General features: G+C 35.6%; 1 protein-coding gene across 3 annotated transcripts in view; it reads right to left on the reverse strand.

The window, feature by feature from the left end:
• LOC306881357 (protein FAM110B-like) overlaps nucleotides 1–19,929 on the reverse strand; it is a 35,696-nt gene extending 15,767 nt beyond the window's left edge. Inside the window, exon 1 of one of the 3 annotated variants that reach the window (XM_079435418.1) lies at nucleotides 19,595–19,929. The gene's annotated coding sequence lies outside the window, so the exon portion shown is untranslated. Of the gene's footprint in view, nucleotides 1–5,501; nucleotides 5,675–19,594 lie in introns of those variants that run through there. The other 2 variants (XM_079435419.1, XM_079435420.1) reach the window with 2 other exon arrangements.
• Between the last annotated feature and the right edge of the window lie 3,773 nt (nucleotides 19,930–23,702).

Raw genomic sequence — 23,702 nt, forward strand, 5'->3', positions numbered from 1 at the left:
CCAGCTAATCGGTCTTTCATCATGCTCTATGCCATCATTACTGAGGAATGCTGGTTCAAATAATGGGAACTAATTTAATTGAAAATTTACTCTACGTAATTAGAGCAACTCTTCAGCGTGTTCCCATTCCTTGCTTCGCCCCTCTCAGCTACCCAAAATGTCTCAGTAACACATCAAGAGAGAGAGAGAGAGAAAGAGAGAGAGAGAGAGAAACACAAAAACCCACTGAAATCAAAACAATATTACAGGATGGAAAGCCAATGAATTCGAGAGCAAACACTAATGCATCTTGCATCATTCAAAATGATCTGAGCACATACATATACTTATACACACGAATGATCAGATGACATGAAATAGGGATGGGAGAATTGATCCTGAAATGTGGATACTTCCGAAATTTATGCCATCTTTTTTCAATACTTTATAAATATCATATAATTGACTATATTTTAATTATTTGAATATAATTCCTTTTGAATTATAATAATAAATAGCTATATTTAACCATATCTTTATAGGACTACATCACACAACCTTGTTTAAAACCTTATAAAATATTATATAGACAAAATCTAAAAAAAATATATAATATAATAAATATAATATAATATATAATAAAAGAGATATATATATAATAAAAGAGATATATATATATATATATATATATATATATATATATATATATATATATATATATATATATATATATATATATATATATATATATATAATATCATTGATATAATAGCTGAGTCCTTAGCTATCTTCAGGAATCGGCTAAAAACACATCTCTTCCATCTTTATTTGACCTTCTAACTCTAGCACGCTCTATTCTAATTCTATTCTTAAAAATAAAATAAAAAATTGCCCCTTTTTAGACTTGCACTCTATTCATTTACTAACTGCTGGTTTTCTTAAAAAAAAAAAAATAACACTAGCTTCTCTATTCTTTTTGTATGCTACCTATGTGTTTTCTTTTATTTATTATATAATTAACAAAAAGCAAAAAAAAGGCCTCTAACACTAGCTTGCTCTATTCTTTTTCTATTCTGTTTTCTAAATACAGTATATATATATATATATATATATATATATATATATATATATATATATATATATATATATATACACACACATACATACTGTATTTTATTATTAAGTTATTTATTAAAATATATATTTCATAGACAGTTCCTGATAGTACTTGATATTGGATTAAAAAGAAAAAAAATTGAACATGAAAATGTGAAATGTGAATCTGCAGATGAAGTACATTAGCCATTATTTAGGAATTAAATGATCTTTCCCCAGCATGTGTTTCCTTACAGAAAATAATAAAAACAAAACAATGTCCCAAAAGACACCATATGCACTGAAAGAATGAGAAAAAACGATAAAGGAGAGAGAGAGAGCAAGAGTAATGGATGTTATCACACACCTTCAATCAGCACAACTCATGGTACCAGATTACAGCCAGCCAGTCGTGACATCAGTCGTGTGTGTGATTCTGACACCAACAGAGATAAACACACATACACACACACACTCGTCTGCCCACTGTCACCCACTCCTCTCTAATCTAATTACAGCCCTTCAACCAGCTGCTTGTGTCGGCAGACAGCAGCGGCAGGACGGAGGCCGGTACAGAGTATAAGCTATATCAAATTTTAATAAACTAAATCTTTCAGAGACAACCTGATACTGCTGTTCTTTTAATAAGTGGACCAGCTGGACAAAGGCAGTGTGGATTCAGACCTCACCCAGTCTATTCACTAAAACCACAGTCATCATCATCACCTTACCTTCTAAATGCCTTCACACACAAAAACTAGAGCATTCAGCACAACACCACATTCTTCCCTGAACACTGAGCCGTACACATTGGATTCTCAGCTCTGTCCAATTAAAAAACACAGCAGGAACAGCAAACGTGACTAGCGGCGTCAGATATTCCTCTTCTTCCTCAGATATTCCTCTTCGTTTCGCGCGAAAAATGCTGAAAACTTGCTTCCGCTTGAGTGCAGCTTGTTACATTACCGAATTCTGATTGGCCAATCATCGTTATTCGTGAATTATCTTATATTACCGTATATTGCCATCTGAACAAGTAACAAGTCTGCCAAGTTTGTTCTGCCCAACTGAGGAAAAAAGCATTATAATAAATCACGATACCAACGGTGATTAAATCTAAAGATCAGTTAGCTCATATCACATCTAACTGTACAAAATATTATCATTGTTATACTTTCTCAAATTATTAATGTTAACAACAACATCAGCATTGCGTGACTATAGTATTAGCGTGTAGATTTCAATTTTTGTACAGTCTAATATCTAATTGTCATACCATTCAAATTTCATATTAAGAAATTCTTTTAATCCAAAAAGCAAATTAATCTTCCTTCAAACTGGTTCTATTTAAAATACAAAAACTTGTGTAATCCAACGTTGGCTATCTGTAATCAGGAGCACATTTAAAACTGGAATATAATTTTATTTAATTCACATGTGTTTCATAAACACACAATCCTTTCTGAATTACAATCCGCCATCAAAATCATAAATTTAATTATTCTAGCTGCTGTGAGAAAAAGCTATAAATGAACCGCCACCAGCAGGATGTGATCGCCTACTAGCCGGGACAACTTCTTTATGTTTACAGACGTGACGTAATGATGCAGTGCCATGCTCGAATTTCCCACGGAAACCTACCCGTACCACTCAAATTAGAAAACTTTATTATAAACTAACCGTTGTGAATCGGGCTAAAGTAAGGTGATCGTTTTGAACACTGACTGGTTATGTACTTTCTCAAATATTGATTTTGGATCATTTTTAACAACAAAAAAAAAGTTTCGGCCTGCAGCTTTAAGTAGAGAATTTTAACATTTAATTTGCATGATAAGTTTTACATAATACACATTATTAATGCAAAGGGGATAGTAAGGGGGATGGTGGTTTTACAGAGGGGATGCTTTTTGTCATTTTTTGCCATCCCCCGCATCACCCCTGAATTTGAGCCCTGGTTGTAAATAAATTGCACCAGTGCATAAAGCATCACATTAAAGACACTGACATCAAAAACAATCTGACTGCTATTTTCCAGCCAGTCAGAAGTCTTTGAGATGCTCTTTTCCTGACAGTCATTTCACACAGTTTTGCTAACATGACTTAAGAGGGTGGGATTTTGAGGAGGGGGGGGGGGGGGGGGGGGGGGTCTAATTCAGTGTTTAAGTCCTAGGAGGTCTGTAATGCCTGGATAAAGGTATCCCTGGGTCACTCGAGACTTAGAGGGGCTCAGCCTGAGCTGATATGGCTCAGAGGAATACTTCAAGTCATGAGTTTGAATCTTGCTTTACTGACAATAAAAAAAAAAGAAAAATACAAAATTGCATCTATTTGTGAATAGATCTGGTTGCATTTTTTTGTGATTTCACTGGAAGGGAGAGCTTTTGGATGGGAGAGTTTATTGGATTAAATTCCCTTAAGTAGGGTCTAGCAACACCTATGAAGCCATCCGTTAGCATTCCCATACATCTCAATTAGTTGCTAGCATCTAACGAAAGCTGTGACGTGCAAACAAGCAGACAATTTGATCACTGTCAAAATATCTTCTATAATATAATTAAATATTTATCATTTATATTCTGCTTGGAAAAACTGTCAGACCACATGGCATCTTTTAAATAGCTGTCAGTGGGGGAAAAAAAATGCTTTTTGGGTTCAGATGGTGTAGCTGCAGTATCTATCAGCATGGGCTAACTCTACCATATCCAGCTAAATCTCCACTCCTTGGCCAAATCTGGTGTAGGTTGGCAAAATAGTAAACTTTGCTTATATCTCCTTTAAACGAGTCTTTTGACTAGGTTTGTGCTAATTTATTCAATGTATGAATTAACTGTGTGATTACTACTGCTGAAGCTACAACTTCTGTTCATAATGGAGAATTGTAAATCATAAAGGCATGTTCATCAATTACTGCTAGCCTATTTAGCTACATGCAACAAAATATGACTCAAATTTGTGCATTTTCAACACTACAGCTGAACAATGTATATAAAGTGGCTGTGAATGCATGGGCCTGTAGATGTTTCCTGCAACGTTTCACAGTAGGGGGAAGGTTGGCTCACAAAAAAGCCCACTGTGAGTCAGAGCTCTTAATCCCGATAAGCGCAGTTTCACCTTTTTCCAAGTTGTGCTTCTTGAACGCTGTGTGAACATGCTGAGAGAGTACAGCAAGCTTTTGTACAGAGGAATGTAATTTCCACAGAGAAAGAACATCCAGCTTGTTGCTGATCTGTTTGATGCTGTTTCAAAGTTCCCGCTACATCACAGCACATAAATCATTTAGGAAATATTCTAAAGTTGACTTTACTCAGCCGTATTCATGTGCAGTTTTGAAACACTTACTATTAGGTTGGAATTCCATTCAAAATGTTCAAGAGCATTCACAAGACAAATGAATTAAGACTCATGACTACCATTGGGTCAATGACAAATCAGACTGTCCAATATAAAAGAAAAATTTAATATGCAGTATCGTTCAAATGTTTGGGGTCGATAAGATAAAAAAAAAAAAACGTTATGCTCTTTTGCTGAACAGTTTGATCAAAAATTCAGTAATCATGTGAAATATAAAAAAAATTAAATTTCAATTAATAAAAAAAAAAAGACTACAAATGTTTAAACTCTAGTGTGTAGCCTATATAGTAACATTAATATATTTTAGGTGCACCATGAATTCATGCAAAAGTAGTGTATACATCTTAGTATTTTTTTTTATTATTAACTTTCGACTTTTCTTATAATTAATTCAGAATATTTTGTGCATCCTGAAGTTTCGGAGGGCAAAAGTTTCCAATTAAGTAAAATAAATTTTTATTTGAAAATTAAAATATGTTCAACAAAGAAAATATGTATTCCAGTCACTGCATGTATGAATAGCATTTTAATGTATTTTTTTAAATGAATATAACTAGGTCAAAAGAAAACATTAGTCTTTGACCCTAGCAACAATTTACATCAGGCAATCAAGGAAGATATTCATTCCCCCAACAAGAAGTTGTTAATTAAATTCCAGAAAGCCCATATACATCATTAAGGGACTTTGCATTTTATCATTTGGGTCTGTTCAATTCTAAACTACTATCGCTTGCTGAGGTAATTTATTGCTCTCCACATAAAATGGGTCTGAATCTGAATAATCCTCTCATGGTCATTTTAAAGAGATTAATTCTGGCAGTCATCCATCCAGACAGACAATAATACAGGTATCTCTCCTGTCCACCCTTGAATCACACAAGCCCAAATCAGTCTTTAATATTTAGTGAGGCTGAACTACACACATAGTGAATGACAAAGAGAAGCAGGCTCGCTCAAAAAAAAAAAAAAAAATTTATTTACGACATTGGGAACTTGATATTCATTTGTAATACTACAACAGAACTGAATACACTGAAGCACCAAAAAGTTACAGAAAACAGCCAAAAGATACTCACGAGATGAAAATTCCTTTGAAATCCACACAGAAATTACACATTTCCAAAGTTGGCGTACAAGGAAGCACAGAATCACAGTACACATCTTTCGACATAATTCATTGCCGGGTTTCGTTCCGTAACAGTGGCAGAGGAATGATCGTGTCCTTCAAACTAAACGAAATCTTACAACCGACTGGATACACCAGCCAGGATGGCAGTTAGCCCTCAATCAACTTGTATTAGTCTAATACAGTCTGACTGCCTTCCTTAATCACAGGTCAACATTAAACTGCTTACCCTCTTTCCTTAAGGACTGCACTTTAAAAAACATGTTTGTGATAACCAAAACTTTACGAAAGTGCAATATGTTGCCGCAAGACCATGTACAAGTCATGTATTGGCCTACAGAGATGTTGCCTAATTGCTGTTCAGAAACAGTGCCTACAGCCATAAAGAGCTGAGAAACATCTTAATCGCATCAGTGGAGATTGTAGGCCAGATTTCAATGGGATTACAGTGTCATCTCCGCTCTCACTGCCCGCAGAAAGTTCAGTTAAAAAAAACATGGACATACAAGGACACTTTTAATGACCTTGAGCCAGACTGTAATGTAACTGGCCAATGAGAGGAAAGATATGCTTAATCAGGTTGAGATGAAGCGTTAAGCAATTTCATCTCAGGATTTATGATGTTATATAAGGCCATTGCAAGTTGGTAAAGAATTGTTTTTTTTGTTTTTTTTATTTGTTGGCATCAAAGATAGTGATTCACATGCAATGTTTAACAGCAGCTAGTGAGTCACTTAGAGCTGTTGCTGTTCTGAAAACTGTGAAAACTGAGAGGCTTTTTTGTGACATAAACAAATATTGAAAGGTTTCTTATGTGTGAAACAAAACTGAGTGAAACACTGCCTAATATCTGTCAATGCAGTTTGTTTTCTGCATAGCCTGACTCCCTGGAGGCCTTTATAATGTCTTCAGGTCAGACAGACCAAATGTTCCCACAAGAATTTACAAATCACAAGTGTCAGTGTCGCTTTCAATTAGAATTACTTCAATTTTTACTACAAAGCAGAGTGACCTCGACGACCTGAACACAAGTAATAAAACCGTAGAAGATTTGCATGTTAAAGAAGGTGGAGCCCCAGAGCACAGCTACATATTACATTATCGCCATAAAACCCGTATGTACCGGGCCAAATCAGAACGCACATTTCGGTGCCTCATTTCGGTGCCACTTAAATGCCTGAGCTATCGAAACATTTGCCCTCTGATTTTCCCGAAACGGATGTAAGAAGCATTATCACCGCACATGATCGCTAGTTAGATTATACTGCATTCATGTGGTGTTGTAATAATCAGAAAAATAATTTACTGACAGAGAAATTCATGTGCACCCAAGTCAGAAAGCTCATCTTTGATGTAACGTTAGTGTCCATTAGGGTTGTAACGGTATGTGATTTTCACGGTGATGATCGTCTCAGAAAAGACCACGGTTTCAACTGAAAACACCATTAGTGTCATGCATGCATACTTCAGTATGTAGTAGATAAAACGGCGCCACTCATATCTACTTTTGATTTATCCATCCATCAGATTATGCGTTTTAAGTGGCAACCTGACTTAAATTCTTGTCACAGAATAAGGCAGAAAATATATTCTATACTGTAATAAAGGTTATGTCGATTAGCAATTGGATTATAAATATAGCACCCTTAATAATGAAAATAGCCGAAATGGCTTAAAGAACACAGATAAACATTGTCCCAGTCAAGTGTTTATTGTCTTTATGTTTCATCATTCAAAATTGTTTGAATTTTATATATACATATCATATATATTTGGATATTTGGTATATTATATATAGCGGAAGTACCGAGTCAGTAGGCTTTTTAATATTAAAACACCCAGGATACGCACAAATGGGCATTTTAAACGATAAACTGACACAAACACATTTGAATATGTGTATATGGTCCTCCTTCCGCACATTTGTAAACACTGACTCGGTACTTCCGCCTAAGTCAACCGTGACCTTTTCAACGTCATTGCGTATTACGTGACGTCATGAACGCGCGTCACAAAACAGAGCAAGGCAAGCATTTGTGCTTATAAAACTTAAACTTTTTTATTTATTTTTGAAATGACCGATCGTTTCGCTAGATAAGACCCTTATTCATCGTCTGGTATCGTTTAAAGCCCTTTGAAGCTGCACTGAAACTGTCATTTGGACCTTGAACCGTTTGTGTCCCAATGAAGTCCATTATATGGAGAACTGTTTTCATCAAAAACCTTAATTTCTTTTCGACTGAAGAAAGAAAGACATGGACATCTTGGATGACATGGGGGTGAGTAAATTATCAGCAAAAGTTTTTTTAAAAGTGAACTAATCCTTAAAGGTGCCATAGAATGAAAAACTGTCTTTACCCTGGCATATTTAAATCATAACAGTTCTGTACATGGAAATGACATACAGTGAGCCTCAAACACCATAGTTTCCTCCTTCATATGTAAATCACGTGATTAAAAAAGACCACTGAAAAACAGGCGAATCAGAACATAACACCGACTGTGACGCAACAGTCGGGATCACTACGCCCCCAACATTTGCATAAACCTGTCCTTGTTCTAAGCCGGCTGAACCATCAGAAGCTCTGCAGGTATTGTAAATAAACAAGCGCGGACAACAGCGAAAATAACACAATAAATGTTATGTTCCAGGCCGTGCAGGGGGTGTGAAGTGCAGGGATGGGTTGGTGTCTGTATTCAGAAAGGCACAGAAAGCAAATAACGCGAGCCACTAAAGGGACATGGTTAGCTCCTTGCTAGCGGTAGCCTGTTACAGTACATAAGATTTCACTCTCAGTAAGGAGAGATGAGGATGATGGCGAATGACTTACAGATCCTGAGCACCACTGACAAGCATCTGATCTTGTGAAATGTGTGGTAAGTACTGTTGCTCCATAATGTAAACATAGTTTGTGTGATCGCGTCTCTTGAAAGTGAACTATAACGCGATCGATGGATCGTTCAAAAGCAGTTTCAATGCCTCGCATATTAATAACGGCTCCCTGATGCCCGCGTTTTATATACAGTATAATTACCCGACGATATAACTGCGAGAGAAAGTATTTAAATATATATTTTCCTCCCTGTGCTTCCTTCTTGCTGATGAGCCGTACTGTGAAACAGCCAATCAGAGCAGAGCTCATTATTATTCATGACCCTGCCAAATAAGCCAATAACAGACCGTTTCATTCTAGGCAGAAATCCTAGGGTTGTAAATGGACATGTAAAATCGTTTCTGGAGATTTTTTGCCCTTACCTAAGCCACATACCTTCTGTGTAGATATCAGAGAACAATTTAAAATACTGTATCAAATGCATTCTATGGCACCTTTAAAGAAAGGCGATTTGCAAAGATTCATAAAACCCTTATACTCACTTCCGTAGATAAAGCTGGATCACAAATGATTCGCGCGATCATAGACACATGTAGATCGGGAGTAACTGACGACTGCTATATTCAATATAACATCCAACAACTAAACACTTCAATCGCTTAATCTGAGACATCTTGTCTTCCCCTGCACCAGAGTCGGACAGCTCTCAGCTCACTCAGGGCGGGTCTAAGGTAAGATGTCCTTGTCAATCAACGTGGGATCAATCGTGGGAGCAGCCTGTACAGAACTACGTCATTCTGACAGGAATCTCAGAACAGCCTGATTTGAGAAAGGGGATTTTAAAATAGGGATTTTAAAAAAAAGACACTGGGTGGATTTTTACCATTACAGGATGGATGTGTACACACACTTCCAACACACAATTATGTTCAAACAACTTGTAAACTAAATTTTACATCCGATGACTCTTAATACTTCTGTGATGCATATGTGGGTGGTGTGTCCCATACTTGGAATTTGTGCTTTGCATTTCACCCATCCAAGTGCACACACAGCAGTGAGTAGTGAACAAACACACACACACACACACACACACACATCCCGTGAACACACTCCCGAAGCAGTGGGCAGTCCGGAGAGCAGTTGGGGGTCCGGTGCCTTGCTCAAGGGTCTCACCTTAGTCGTGGTATTGAAGGTAGAAGAGAGCGCTGGTCATTCACTCCCCCCACTTACAATCCCTGCCAGTACCGAGAATCGAACCTGCGACCTTTGGGTTACCACTCCGACTCTCTAACCATTAGGCCACAACTACCCCCAATGAAACCGACATTAAAGGGTTAGTTCACCCAAAAATGAAAATTAGTCCATGATTTACTCACTCTCAAGGCATCCGAGGTGTATATGACTTTCTTCTTTCATATGAATCCAATCGGAGTTGTCCTTGCTCTTTCAAGCTTTATAATGGCATGGGTGTGTGTTTTTGTTCAACAGTCCAAAAGTACTCAAATAAAGCACACGCATCCATAATAAAAAGTTTATTTACAAATCCTTGTTTTGTACTTCTAATTTGTAACCGGCGTATTGTTTTGTTCTCTCTCCGTCATGCTTCCAAGTTCGTCACTAATCACCGGCACGTGCGCTGCGCATATGTCCTACGTCATCCGCTGGAATGGCTTCTGCGTATGACAGTTAGTACAAGTGAGAAAAGGGCCTTTATATCATTTTAAATATTGATATTTTTCTTACAAAAGCGCATTGTTTCACTACAGGAGGCCTTTATTCACCCCGCGGAGCCATGTGATGCGCATTTTATTATGGATGTGTGCGCTTTATTTGACTACTTTTGAACAAAAACAAAAACAACGCTTATGCCATTTTAAAGCTTGGAAGAGCAAGGACAATTTTTAATATAACTCTGAATGCATTCGTCTGAAAGAAGAAAGTTATATACACCTAGGATGCCTTCAGGGTGAGTAAAACATGGACTAATTTCCATTTTTTGGGTGAACTAACCCTTTAAATGTGTTTATAACACTAAATGACCTATTCTAGGTTCATTTATTTTTGAAGTATCGGTCCACGCATATATATATATATATATATATATATATATATATATAATATATTTATTATAATTTTTTTGCTAAACATTAACTTGAGGTATTTCGGACCCTTTATAAATAATATCTTAATAAAAACAGAAAAAGCTTTGTTTAAAGCGATAGTTAATGCAAAAAAATTATTTCTGTTTATTTCTGTGGAACACAAATCATTTTATGAATATCTGACAGGGATCATTAAATATAGCAGCAGTACATTTTGCTACCTAGTGGACTGGTGCACAGGAAAGCAATAGCGTCTGCTATGATTTTATTATTTATACGATACGAACAAAATATTGGTTTGTTTTTCCACCAAAACCAATTGGAAAATGATCAGTGTGCTATTAGGGGTGTGAACCTGCACTGGTCTCACAGTTCGGTTCAATTACGATTATCATGTCATCGATTCGGTTCAATTCGATATCACGCACTGCATCCTCAATTTTCAATTTTACTTCACATGTATACAATTTTGTCAATAGATATAAGCAGTCAGATATATGAACTGAACCTTTAATTTTACCTGCTCAAAGAAAACATGCTTCTTGAATGTATCAAACACCAAACAAAACTAAGTCTGGGCACAGAAGACAACAGGAGCATTTAGAACAAATACAAAAAAGTAAATACTAAATACTTGGCACTGACAGGCGTTAACAGCTCAGGGTGAAAACGGCTGACATGCTTTCTCAAGTTACTGGTATTACCCCCTTCATATTTTATGTGTGCGTGACATGATTTACACACAGCGTGTGTCTTCTCCTGGGGCTGTTCTTCGTACGTCGCTTATTACATCTGAGATTATGAAAGATTCCAGATCTTCTAACCATGATAACTGATCTCTGGTTAATTTGGTTCTTCAAACGAATTTTCATATCTGGATTAAGTTGTCTAAGATTACTGCACATTCTCGTGTTCCCGGAAAAGGGCAGATGTATCGATACTCGAAACCACTATCAGCAATGCAGCGATTGGCTGGCAGCAAGACAGCAACGTAATGATATCATATCATTAAAAAAAGACACCTGACGAAAAGTTGACAAATTTCTGGACCTTTATAAGGAAACAGCCAAGCGAACAAAACTACATAAATGTTATAATAGATAAATAAAATGTGCACTGTTTTTAATTTATTTGTAATTATTTATTCATGATTTCTAGTATTTGTACAGGCTTTACATTTTTATTTCAATGTTGTAATTAGCAATTCATTTCATTTTATATTTGAAGCAGATTTCTTATGTGACAGCATTAAAGTTTCTTAGAGATCAAGTTATCTGCATCCCCTGTGCTCCATCAAGCCATTCCCATAATAGCTGTCGCCACTCAAATTAATGCATGACTCAGATTAAGTGCACATGTAAGACTCCAATACAAATATCAAGTAATTACCCCATCACTAATAAATCTTTTAATGAGTAAAACTGGCTGTGTCTATAGTATTATAGACTACACATCATTATTATATATGTTTTTTTTTCCTTTTAAATTTAATTTTTAAATCATCATTATTTAAAATTATTGTCCCTGGACCAGTAGGGTGATCTTGTAATAAAGTAGCGGTGGCTGGGACAGATTTTAATTATCATTTCTGCTTAAAAAGATGCAATCGAATCCTGTTTACATGAAATAAGCCTGCTCCTGAGCAGATTTAAGCTTGAGCCAGGATGAGCTTCGAAGAACCAAATGATCTAAGATCAAGTGAAATCGTCAACAATCAAATCCTGCTAACTGAGTTAGCGACGTACGAAGAACAGACCCCAGGTCGTGCTTACCAGGTTGTTCATAAAAGCTGAAATTTGCCCAGATGTCAGCTTTTAAAGTACTTGGAGCATTTTTAATTACTCGCACTCACGTCTCGCCTCCCTCCGCCATTGTATGCTACTGCGACAAAGCACGAATGCGACAAATGATGCCAGAAAAGCATCAGTACGTTATAATCGGTTATGGTCTATTACTGAACCGATACCAAATCGTCCTCGTCTGCATCGCGATGCACCGCAGAAACTATTCATTTCGACACCCCTATGTACTATATGCACTTTTTTACTGATGCTCTGCTTTATTAAGCATTAATCACAATGGTGAGTCACAATTTACTAAACTAAATAAAACAATATTGGGTTTGGAATTGATGATAATTTTTATTTGACAGGAGCTAGTCAATTTCTTCTTGAAGGGTTGGGGATATAATATATAATTATCTCAACAACAAACAAAAATGACAAAAGTCAAAGGAAATTTTCCAACATTACAGAAAAACAAACATATATCTGTGTACATACACAGGCTACATATCTGCATTTCTGCCAATAATGTGCCACCAGAGAGAACTGGATGTGCCACCATGAGAATTGGCATTTGGGTTGTGCTAATGCACTGCCACTTGAACCCACTCTGGGGGTTGGGCACAATTTTACCCTGGACAGGATTGACTCAGACAGAGTGATTTATACGTCTGCACAACCTCCAGGGTGCATTAACTGGACACACCACCACATATTTGCTGTTAGATGCCCAGCAGGTGAGCTAGTAGTTACTATAAAAGTCTAACCCCATCGCAAAACGGCCGGGTCATCGGGAGAATACCGCACATTTCATTTAATATGAAAAGCAGCCGTTAGCAACTAGCTGACGTAACCATTGCTGAAAGAGAAATAATGCTAAAAATATAGCACAAACAGTGCCAAGTAAATAAGCACCTGAAATGAGATGGCAGCAGAGACAGTAATTCATCTCTTCTCTAGTCTAGCACTCTGGACGACGTGAAATAGGTCAGTGTTTGAGTGTCATGCTTGGCCCTCCGCCAATGCTCCCAACTATTCACCGATCCGCTACTCTTTTTTTATTCCTTTATTGTTGATCTGTAAAAGCAGTCATATGAACACAAGATGGCAGATGAAGTAAACTGCAGACATTTCATTCATTCTTCTAGACATGCTGCACTAATAAATGAGTGATGGGGAGGATTTTTCATTTTAGGATGAAGCCTTGAGAATTTAAGCATTCCTAAAATGGAGGGCAATTGTGCTTCTCTCCCACATGTAAGGCTAATCCTATTGTTTGTGTTGAAAATGTCCGAATGATACTGGAGACAAAAGAAATATGAAATATGACAAAAAAAACCTCACAAGCTCAATGTTTTTTCTTCACGTGGATAGAGTTACATGGGTGAATCTCAGAAATTGCTTGGATCTTACCGTGAACACCATCACCATGGCATGTTTAACTGTAATTAAGAGCCCCGAACACAAATCACAGGTCTATGCATGCTTTTCATTCTGTCCAGAGGATTTGGGTCACATTTTAATCCAGCAGTCAGACAAAGCTCACAGAGTTCAGCAGTTAATTACTTTAAATCAACATTACTTTTATAATGCACTCTGCTTATTTACAAAATACACGTTGCATTGTATTATAATGAATTAAAGATTCATATTTCATTGTTGATTCATTTATGAAACATTTATGAGTGCTTCTTCAACTACAGACATTTAAATGTCCCAGGGGTTGATTTCTATTAAAACTGAGAGATTTCAACATCCTTCTGATATAAAGGTCTTTATTTATTTCTGCTACACTTCAAACGCATATTTATATACAGATTTAAATTGTATTTATTTATTTTATTTCATTTATTTTATTTTATTTGTTTTATTATTATTATTATTATTATTATATTTATTTTTTTTTATTTTTTTTTATTCATTCAGTTAGTTTTTGTTTCTGTTGTTTTGTTTTTTGGGGGTGTTTTTTGCACTTGTGTCATTTGGTGCTTGTGTTACTTATCAATTTTTGAAGTTCAACAGTCCCACAACAACTGTTTTGGCCCCAAAAAAGTCTGTTTGTTTATTATTATTTATAATTATTATCATTATTATTACTACTACTATTTTACCAATGTGACTACAGTGTAAGCAAATAGCATGCCTAAAATGAAATATGAGCAAAGAAAACAGAAGTCAAATGAAGAAAACAATCAAATTTCAATTGAATATTAATATTACTGAATACTTCTTACTAAATATAATTTCCAATCAAGCTACAATTTTGTAAAATTACACAAAGTGTGGAAATGAATCTGAATCATACAAAAAAAACATTAATTGACTATTTAACTTTTTTTTTTTTTTTGAGGTTTTTGAGATATGCGTTTTATGTAAGTCCACAATAAATGCTCTTAGTTAAAGAAACACCTTTATATGTGATTGTCATATATTATTACAATATTTAAGCAACTCCTAGGTAATGAATTATGAGGGAAGGGAAGCATGTAAGGGCAAAATATTTAAAGTTGTGAACAACAATACCAACATTCATAACTGATTATTGAGAATACAGTAACAGCTATTCCCTGCGCTGCATCCATATCCATCATCTCTTTTAGCCGGTAAAATCAGGATATTATAATTCTACCTCAAATTAAGATAATCAGCCAGACAGAGACCTATTGAATGATGTCTACTAATCCTCCGGAAGTGGGAGAAGGAATGTGACCTGGCACCTAACATCAGTTCCCAGTGTGTGTGCCATCTGCTGTGGAGCACCTCCATAGGGCTGCTTTCATCTAAACCTTCTGTTGAGCTGTTCACACTCACAGCAGTGTGGCCTTAATCCTTCATCAGCTGACCCAGTGTTGGGCCACTTAATTGCAAAAGTACTTCTCAGGAGCCTGTACAATATGCAATTGCATTTCTCTATGATATGAGTCACAAGGTCTGAGCTGGAATAAGCGCTGAGAGATTCAATAAAGGCCTGATCTGCTGTGCTTACGCAAGTATTTTATTTTGTCGATGCTCTCTGTAAAATCAAAGCAATATTTAGTAACAAGCCCTGTAAAATGTCTGCAGCAGTTATGTAAGAATAGGGCCTCTAAATCTATGAGCCCAAAACAGGACATTAAAAAAAGCAATAAAGCCATAATGGTTTGGGGTTGTGTCCACACACTAGGGTTACATGACGAGGACAATAAGAATGGACCAATATCCAGATGGCCTGAGACCAGGGATTGGGGCCATATTATGTTCGTTGATCATTTATTTGTGTTTTTATGCCTTTCAAACGTAACATTTGGTTTTCTGATATTTATAAAACTACCGATGGGTCACACTGGCGAACTAGTTGAATACTTTTGATATTTTCAGCATTGCTACTTTAATTAGCAGCTAAAGGTTTGTTGTGATTTTACCGTTAGACAGTTTGTACAGTCTAGCATTCCTATAGTTCAAATACAGCAACATCATGGAAATGGGTTCAATTTTCAGGGAATTATTTTTGCTATTAACCAATAATTGCTGTAAGATTCTACAATTGTCTAAACAATTAAAGTATCTATATTTATAGTATAATGTAATGTAATAATATAATATAATATAATTATTTATTTATTTAATAATTATTTAATTATATACAAATTATCTATATTTATATTTAAAACAATATAAAAAATAATTAATTTGGACAATTTTCTAAAAGCCAAAAATTGAATTTAGGCTTTAAAATATTATAATGCATGGAATGGATGTTCGTTCTGAGATTTGCTAAAAATAACATTTAACAGTGTTATTCAATTTTTTGTGTTTTTGAAGATTAACGTTAAGTGAGCGTTAGATGATAGCAAAGATAATCTAAATACAAAATAAATCATGTTTTTGCATTTATTTAACATCAATTAGGACAATTAATCAATAGGACAAATATATTATGTATCCCAATTTGATTTATAAAGAAAACATAATATTTAATGAAAAACTAAATTTATTTATTTATATCATATTGCTAAAAATTATATAAATAAAATAAAAATATAACATTTATGCCAGTGGCTGATAATATTATTAAGACAAGTACAAATCTGACCTAACTGGATCAGCACAGCCGGAAAAAAACAAAAAAAAACATTATTATTGAGCACTTTAGACTTCAAAATCAGAGCTTGGATAGTCATTATGTATGCAGACAAAAGAGCGGTGGTTCTGCTGACAGGACACCTGTACTCAGCAGCATCATAAAAACCTTGACAACTTTGTGTCGTCTGTTGTGACTAACACACCACCTTCTCTTAGGACCCTTTAAAACAGACCAGTGGCACATCCTGAACAGAAGAGCATAGCGCCTACGTACCCACGTGCACGTACCCAGACACAAACACACGCCACGCCTGGGCACATTACAAAGGCCTGCTGGGGGTCAGGCTATGCAGCTGCGGCCCCTATTGATGTGAAGAATCAGACAGATTGGCCTAAACTTCCCCAGGAGAATAAACAATACAAAGGCAACATGAAACCACAATAATGCAACCTGGGCACAAAGTGTTTCATCACCACTAATAACTACTCAGTCAGAGGGCATCCAAACTAGTCAGCATTATTGTGAAATCGGTAAAGCTACTGGCCCTGGTGGATATTCATTGATCCTTATTATAAAATCTCACAGAACAATGTCTATTACTTCAACACTATGAACCAGGATCACATTTATGTTAGTGTGATTACCTGTCATAAATAAATAAATGCAAGGTTTAAGCTTAAGGCCAAATACAGTGAAAGCGCAATCACCTCCATTTCAAACTAGATCTGGGAACCATCAAGTGCTTGGTTGATCGATATTATATACTTTGGAATGTAGTGAAATAAAAGTTTCATAAAATAAAAACACTGGTACTTGAAAAATGTACAGGAACTTGAAAAATAATAACTACTCAGTAACAAAGTATATACTTTGTCCGCTACTGCTCATGTGATATGTGCTGCAAAGTGAGTGAAACATTAGCTATTTTTATTTATAAAACAAAAAAAAAAAAACTGTTATAGTTGTCTCTGCATATTAATCTAAGGCGTGATCAAGTAAAGTTCAAAATATAATGCATATATAAGGCATATAAGTATATATGCAATGATAGTATATAATGATATACTATAATGATAGATGTAAATGAACTAGGCTGCAGAAAGGGAACAAAGTCACCGTCTAAAAGAAAACACGGTTGAATTCAGCCTCAGCTTTCGCAAGGGTAAAAAGACAGAGGCTTTGAAAGACTGATATACCTACTGGATTTAATTACTCTCATGATTTATCCTGTGACTCACTGCTCATACTGTGAGATGACGGAAAATGCCCAAGACTTTCCACGTCAACAACAAAACTCACCCTGAACGACCCACTGGATCATCCGCTTAAATTATGATCCAATTGCAGCTGGCTCGACCATATAATGCAAGGTGCCAATATGATGTCAAAATCTGTCAGCTATTCATAGACCGCCTCTTGTTGTTGTTTTTTTTTTAGACTATCCCTGAGCCAAAGTGGAGACTGTACTAAAGTCCTTTATTTCCTCGAGCCCTGATAGCAGTGCTGACAAAGACTCTAAATGCATTTTCATCTGTTACCTCTAAATGCACTTCATTTCCGCATCTCTGCTGAAGTCATCATGGCATTCCTCATATAATCATGGCTTTACAATCCCATGACACTGTTCCAGCTCTGCTCGTTTCATTCCACATCCTTCTTACACCACCAAAGATGACAGAGCGCTGCATTCCAGTTGTTATTACAAACTTCTGTAAGTTTGATGCAATGTAGCTTATAACCAAAATGCAAAATGGGCAAACGGACTAATTAAACGCATAAAGTTAATAAAACATTTTATAAAACACTTCTTAAATTACCTAAACCAGCTGTTTTGATTCAAAACCTAGCTTTTGGCAACCCAACTCACTAATCTAAATTGTTTGGCGTATAATAAAAGTAACAAAAATGTTCTTAAACCAAACATGACATGTATTAATATTGCCATGAACTTTATAGGTCCAACAATAAGAAAAATATTAATGACATTTGTGCCGAAATGAAGTTTAACTGGACACAAATTATTTAAGATAGGACACATTCAAAAATCCGTCCTCTACCCTTAGGCTACATCGGAGTTAAACAGGAAAATGTAAAAACGGAAAATGTAGGCAGAGACTTGCTATACTAGAAGATCGGAATATGAGGTTAGAAAAAAAGAAAAAACCTCATATGCATAGATAAATTGTTATAATAATATGCTCAATAACATGCACTTAAAAATGCACAAAGCATTATTATATTGTTAGATGTAGGGGTGTTTTTATTTGCATTTAACATTGTTTACCTGCTATCCATAATCTGTGACCTACTGGTTGGATTTAAACTACTTTACTGCGGAAACCAACAAAGATTGCATTAAAAAGTGATGGTTAGTTCCTTGTGCTCAGAACAGGCATTAGTTTGAGGTTGCTGAAACCAAATGACTTAATATAGTGAGATTTTGGCTAATGACTAATGCTCGAAACAAGAATTTTGAGATTAAAGTTCTAACTTTGCATGACCATTCCCTTAAACAGCAATCCTAATCCAAACAAACAGCCTTTACATCTGGTTTGAGCAGCTGTATTTTATACAAGCACTTTTTATAAAGACAGGTCATCCGTGCCACATTTTGCATTGAAACCTCTATAAGAAGCCTAGAATGATCCAAGTCATAAACAAAATATTAAAAATAATATAATATGTAAGGGACCAACATATGGAGGGAATTAAAAGAGTAAGGCACATATGAGACTGTGTTTGGCATGCTGGAACTACATTAGTAACAGCACTAATAGACAATTAATAGCCCAGTCAACACATTACAAGAAGCCAGACTCATGCATCTACATTATCAGACAGTTACAACAGAGAAAACAAACTCATATGTGGGGGAAAGAAAGAAATAAAAATACCTCTTGCTATTTGGAGCGTATTGTCTGCCTGCTCTGTAATCCATACAGTTTCATGACAGCAGCTAGATTTCCACCTTTTGCTGCAAAATGCAGTTACGAAGAAGAATATAATGCAAACACTAGCTTTATTGGGTATATGACTCTTTAAATATGCTGCTTATACATTAAAATCCCTGAAGACAAAAGCAACACTGCAAAATCACATGCAACATGTCATTGGCAGTGTTCACGTCCATGAATTTGGATGTCTGCAGTTGAACAATAGGTGAGGGATGCTAGACTGTTATTGAATGGGCTCTAAACAGACACTGATGCATCCTAAATACAGCGATAAATAAAACGATATTTACAACAAGAACTTACCTTTATGATCTGTGCGTAAACACTTCAAATGAATGAGGATGCTGCGGTATATTTCCGTGCTCATTCGCTGTCGACTGGAGCTGAAAACCTTGCGTTGGGCAGCACCTACCAGTTTATTGAATCCCACTGCATCATGAGCCTTAGATCCAGAATACACAGTTGTGCGAAAGAGGGGGGATCGGTCAAACAAGCTTTATCATTTCCCCTTAATATCATTAGTTGATGTTTATTTTTACAGTATAGGAAATAAAAGGTTAGTTACATAATAAATAGATCAAATATGCACTATATACTCTCTTTGTACATTACTTTTCACTTCTAAATTAACAGTTCTCCCCCGTTTCCAAAATACCTCGGTCCAGTTTTCTTAAAGGGACCGCTACGGTTACTACATACAGCTGATGAGCGCAGTTTGCGGTCCGTTACATGAAATAATGATGAACTTGACCTCTGGGTAAAATGAAGTGTTAAACACCCTGATGTTTTTAGACAGATGTTTGCGTTGTTTGTGCACTGTGTTTTAATATTTTAAGAAAATTAAAAAGAAGAAAATGTATGACACTATGTATTTAGAAGATCAATGCTTACACCTTAATGCTCATAGGCCTATGTTACTTTTATAAAAAAAATATTATTATTATTATTTCATTTTATTTGTAGGCACCTCAAGCACACCTTACAACAAAACAATCAACATTAAAAACAATCATTATTACAGCCTAACAGACCAAATACAAACAATCAACATTAAAAATAATCATTATTACAGCCTAACAGACCAAATACAAACAATCACATAAATGCCTAACAAGATGGGGTCTTATAAGACAGTATTTAAAAACAATAAGACTTTCACTGTTTAAATATTTAACTTACGTTATCAGTAATTGCTAATTATTATTATTATTTGGAAAGGGACCATCTACAAAATTAAACAAAGATTAGATTATTATATTTTATTTTACTTCACTTCACTTTAATTTAATTTATTTTATTTATTACTAGAGTCTCTGTAATGTGTCTGGCAAAAACATGACACATTATAAGACAAATCCATTGCACGAGTCATGCCACCTATAGGCTTAGATGTGATGAGCTCTTTAACAGGAAAAGTTCAAAAGATTTATAAGTAAAGTACAATATTTGTTCAATGTTCTGAATATTCAGCTTGTTTAAAGAACTAAGCTTCTACTCCTACCTCATCATATCTTATCTTCTAAACAAAGAAACTTTGACTGAGAATAAAAAAGGTGGGATCTGTAAAAAATGTAGCAGAATCCATAATGCTGTATTGTAACATTTGCTGCTACTGTCCCTGTCACATGCAATTTGAAGAACTACTCAAAACAGTCCTTGAAATTGTGGTTATACATCATTTATTCATCAATGCATGTAACATATGACTGTCATCAAATAATCCTCTTTAACAAATTAATCGTTTATCTTTTCCTTACATGTTCAAAGAGGAAAAACATTCAACATTAAAAGATATTAGTGATATTTCACTCTCAAAGGGGGACTGTTAGCGGCACAGGCTTCTAAGGGGTTTCACTTCACAGACCTTCCTGTTACCAAGCAACAGCTAAACTGAGCTGAAAATTGGAATTCTTGTTGTCAGGCAGAGGCAGACTCAGCATCATTTTACATCACTAAACTCAAGACATATCAACAATTGTTGCACATTTAAGAAATCTGAGTACATCACATAAAGAGTGAAATCCTTTTGTTATATTTACATCCTAATTTTCATTTATAAGAAATAATATAAGCTTAATTAAACCAAGAAAAAATGACGTCATCTCAAAAGGGCTGCTGTTGCCCTACCTTTTTGCCACTAATCAATGAGTACCTGATTCTGCATGTTACAAAAGAAATGAATGTGTATGTATTTTATTTATACCAGATATGGAATGATGATGCAATATGTATTATTGTATCACCTTCATTTTACTTGTTTTCTTTCTTCATAAGGCTTTTGTCATAAATATGCTCATTGTAAATGCCGAGTGAGGCATTAGCATATGCTCTCCGTATGTGGGTTTGTTGTTCCAAAAGAACTACATGTTGCGCCAAAGGAGCCGCCAGACATTGTGTTGACACTGAGAGAGCAGATTACGAGTGACATTCAGCCTCTAGTCCCATGAGGCAAAGCCCTAGCTGACCCACTCTTGTACCAGCCGCCAGTACTATTACACATGCTTGATTCCAAGCTCCTGAAATGCAATGTGATTTTTTTAATTAATCTGATTTAGTTCAACACATTATCAGTTTATTGCCATTTTTACACTGTACAGGCACATGAACGCTATGTGAGAGTGCATATACCAGGAAAAGGTGCATTTACAGTTTAACGATGCACAGATGGGGTATAAAAGCACTTGTGCAGAAATGATGCACAAATAATGACATTTGAAATGAATGTTATTTACTGTATGTTATTTAAATTACCCTTAAAATTTAAATGTAATGTTTTAAATATGAAATAATGAAAACAGAAACACACACATATATAAACATAAATACATAATACCTAAACATAAACCTATGATAAATACCTAAACATGAACCTATGAGCACGTTACAAAATACATTTTCTGTGCATTTCTAAAATTTACATCAGAACTAATGGTCATGCAATATAGCAATATATATAATCATTATCACTATCACATACATATATATATATATATATATATAGCATTATATCATAAAACAGAGATCCGCTCACTTTAAAAAAAATCTGAAAAGAAATGCATGATATAAATTTAATTTATTTCTACAATAAGATGATGAAAACAGAAAATAAAGCTGAAAATTTACAGAAATCAGATATGGCAATTTAATGCATACAAAAATATAAAAAGAATTATCCAAATAAAAAACCTTACATACAAGGCAATTTATCTGATTATTAGGATAAACTTCAAATTAGTTTGAAGTGAATACACCAACTAGAGTCATGCTCCTGTGATTTAAACCCGTGGAAAATGTATTCATGCAAGAAGGTCTGAGTGGCACATCTGCTGGAAAACTGCAAAAGTGGAAAAGTGTAGTTTCTCACTGAGTCATGCACTCAGAGAAATTTTCACCCATAAGGAGCCGTGTTCTCCTTTGCTTAATTTTTATTCCACCTTCTGGGCCACAAGTTCTGGCAAAGCTGCAGTTAAGCTCAGAATATTTCAGTCATCTCACAGCTCTGTTCAAAACGGAATGACCCAGATCTATGCAGACTGACTGGTTTGATTCTCCACACCAATCTGCTTCTCTGTATTCCTGGAGTACTTTGAATAAAGTCAGTAAAATGCACCATTTTTGTCTAAAATATGATACAGCTTAACTGTTTATATGCAGTGCTAAATGAAATGCTTAAGGGCACATTTGCTACCACAATATGGAACAATCAATATCAATAATGACATTGGGATTCATTTAAAGGTCTGACGGATAAAGCTTGGTGGATCTTCAGCATCTGCAACCAATCCAAAACACTATGTAGGTCAAGTTCCCACCACCCTTCATAAAGACTGGTTGAGCACTGGCACATCCACAAAATCTCTTGCTCTCATTACACAAAGGGATTTCAGCTTGAGCTCAGTGTCGAACCGTTCCCACAACTGGAACAAAACAAATAGGACCTCAAACCTGAGGACAATAAATAAAAGTGCATGAGGTCATGATCAGGAGAAAGCAAGAACTGAACTGAACTATGAGAGCAGACTGGGATAAATGAGAGGATTCTAGAAACAGAAAGCCTCATTTTCACCTTTTATGCTTTGTTTCATTCTTCATTCCTCATAACAGCAGCCTCACTGATCATACGACACCGACGAGCCCTCATGCAGGAAGGAAGCGTCTACAGAAACAGCAGCCCAGCCAGGAGACTGAAACGCTCCAGCGAAATACAGAGATGGATGGAGAAACAGTGAGGGATGAGAGTCAGAATTTCTTATTCAGCAATATTGAGTACAAAAAAGCTTTTATCCCGTGCATCTGCATCACTTCGACGGACACTGGCCGACACAAGCAGGGCTTTGTCAGGAAAAACTCTCTGCAAACATCAGAATCAGCGCATATAGTCAGCCCCACTTGATGTTTTGAACAAAGGTCG

Source organism: Barbus barbus (assembly GCF_936440315.1).
Source record: "Barbus barbus genome assembly, chromosome: 15".
Taxonomy (NCBI): Eukaryota; Metazoa; Chordata; class Actinopteri; order Cypriniformes; family Cyprinidae; genus Barbus; species Barbus barbus.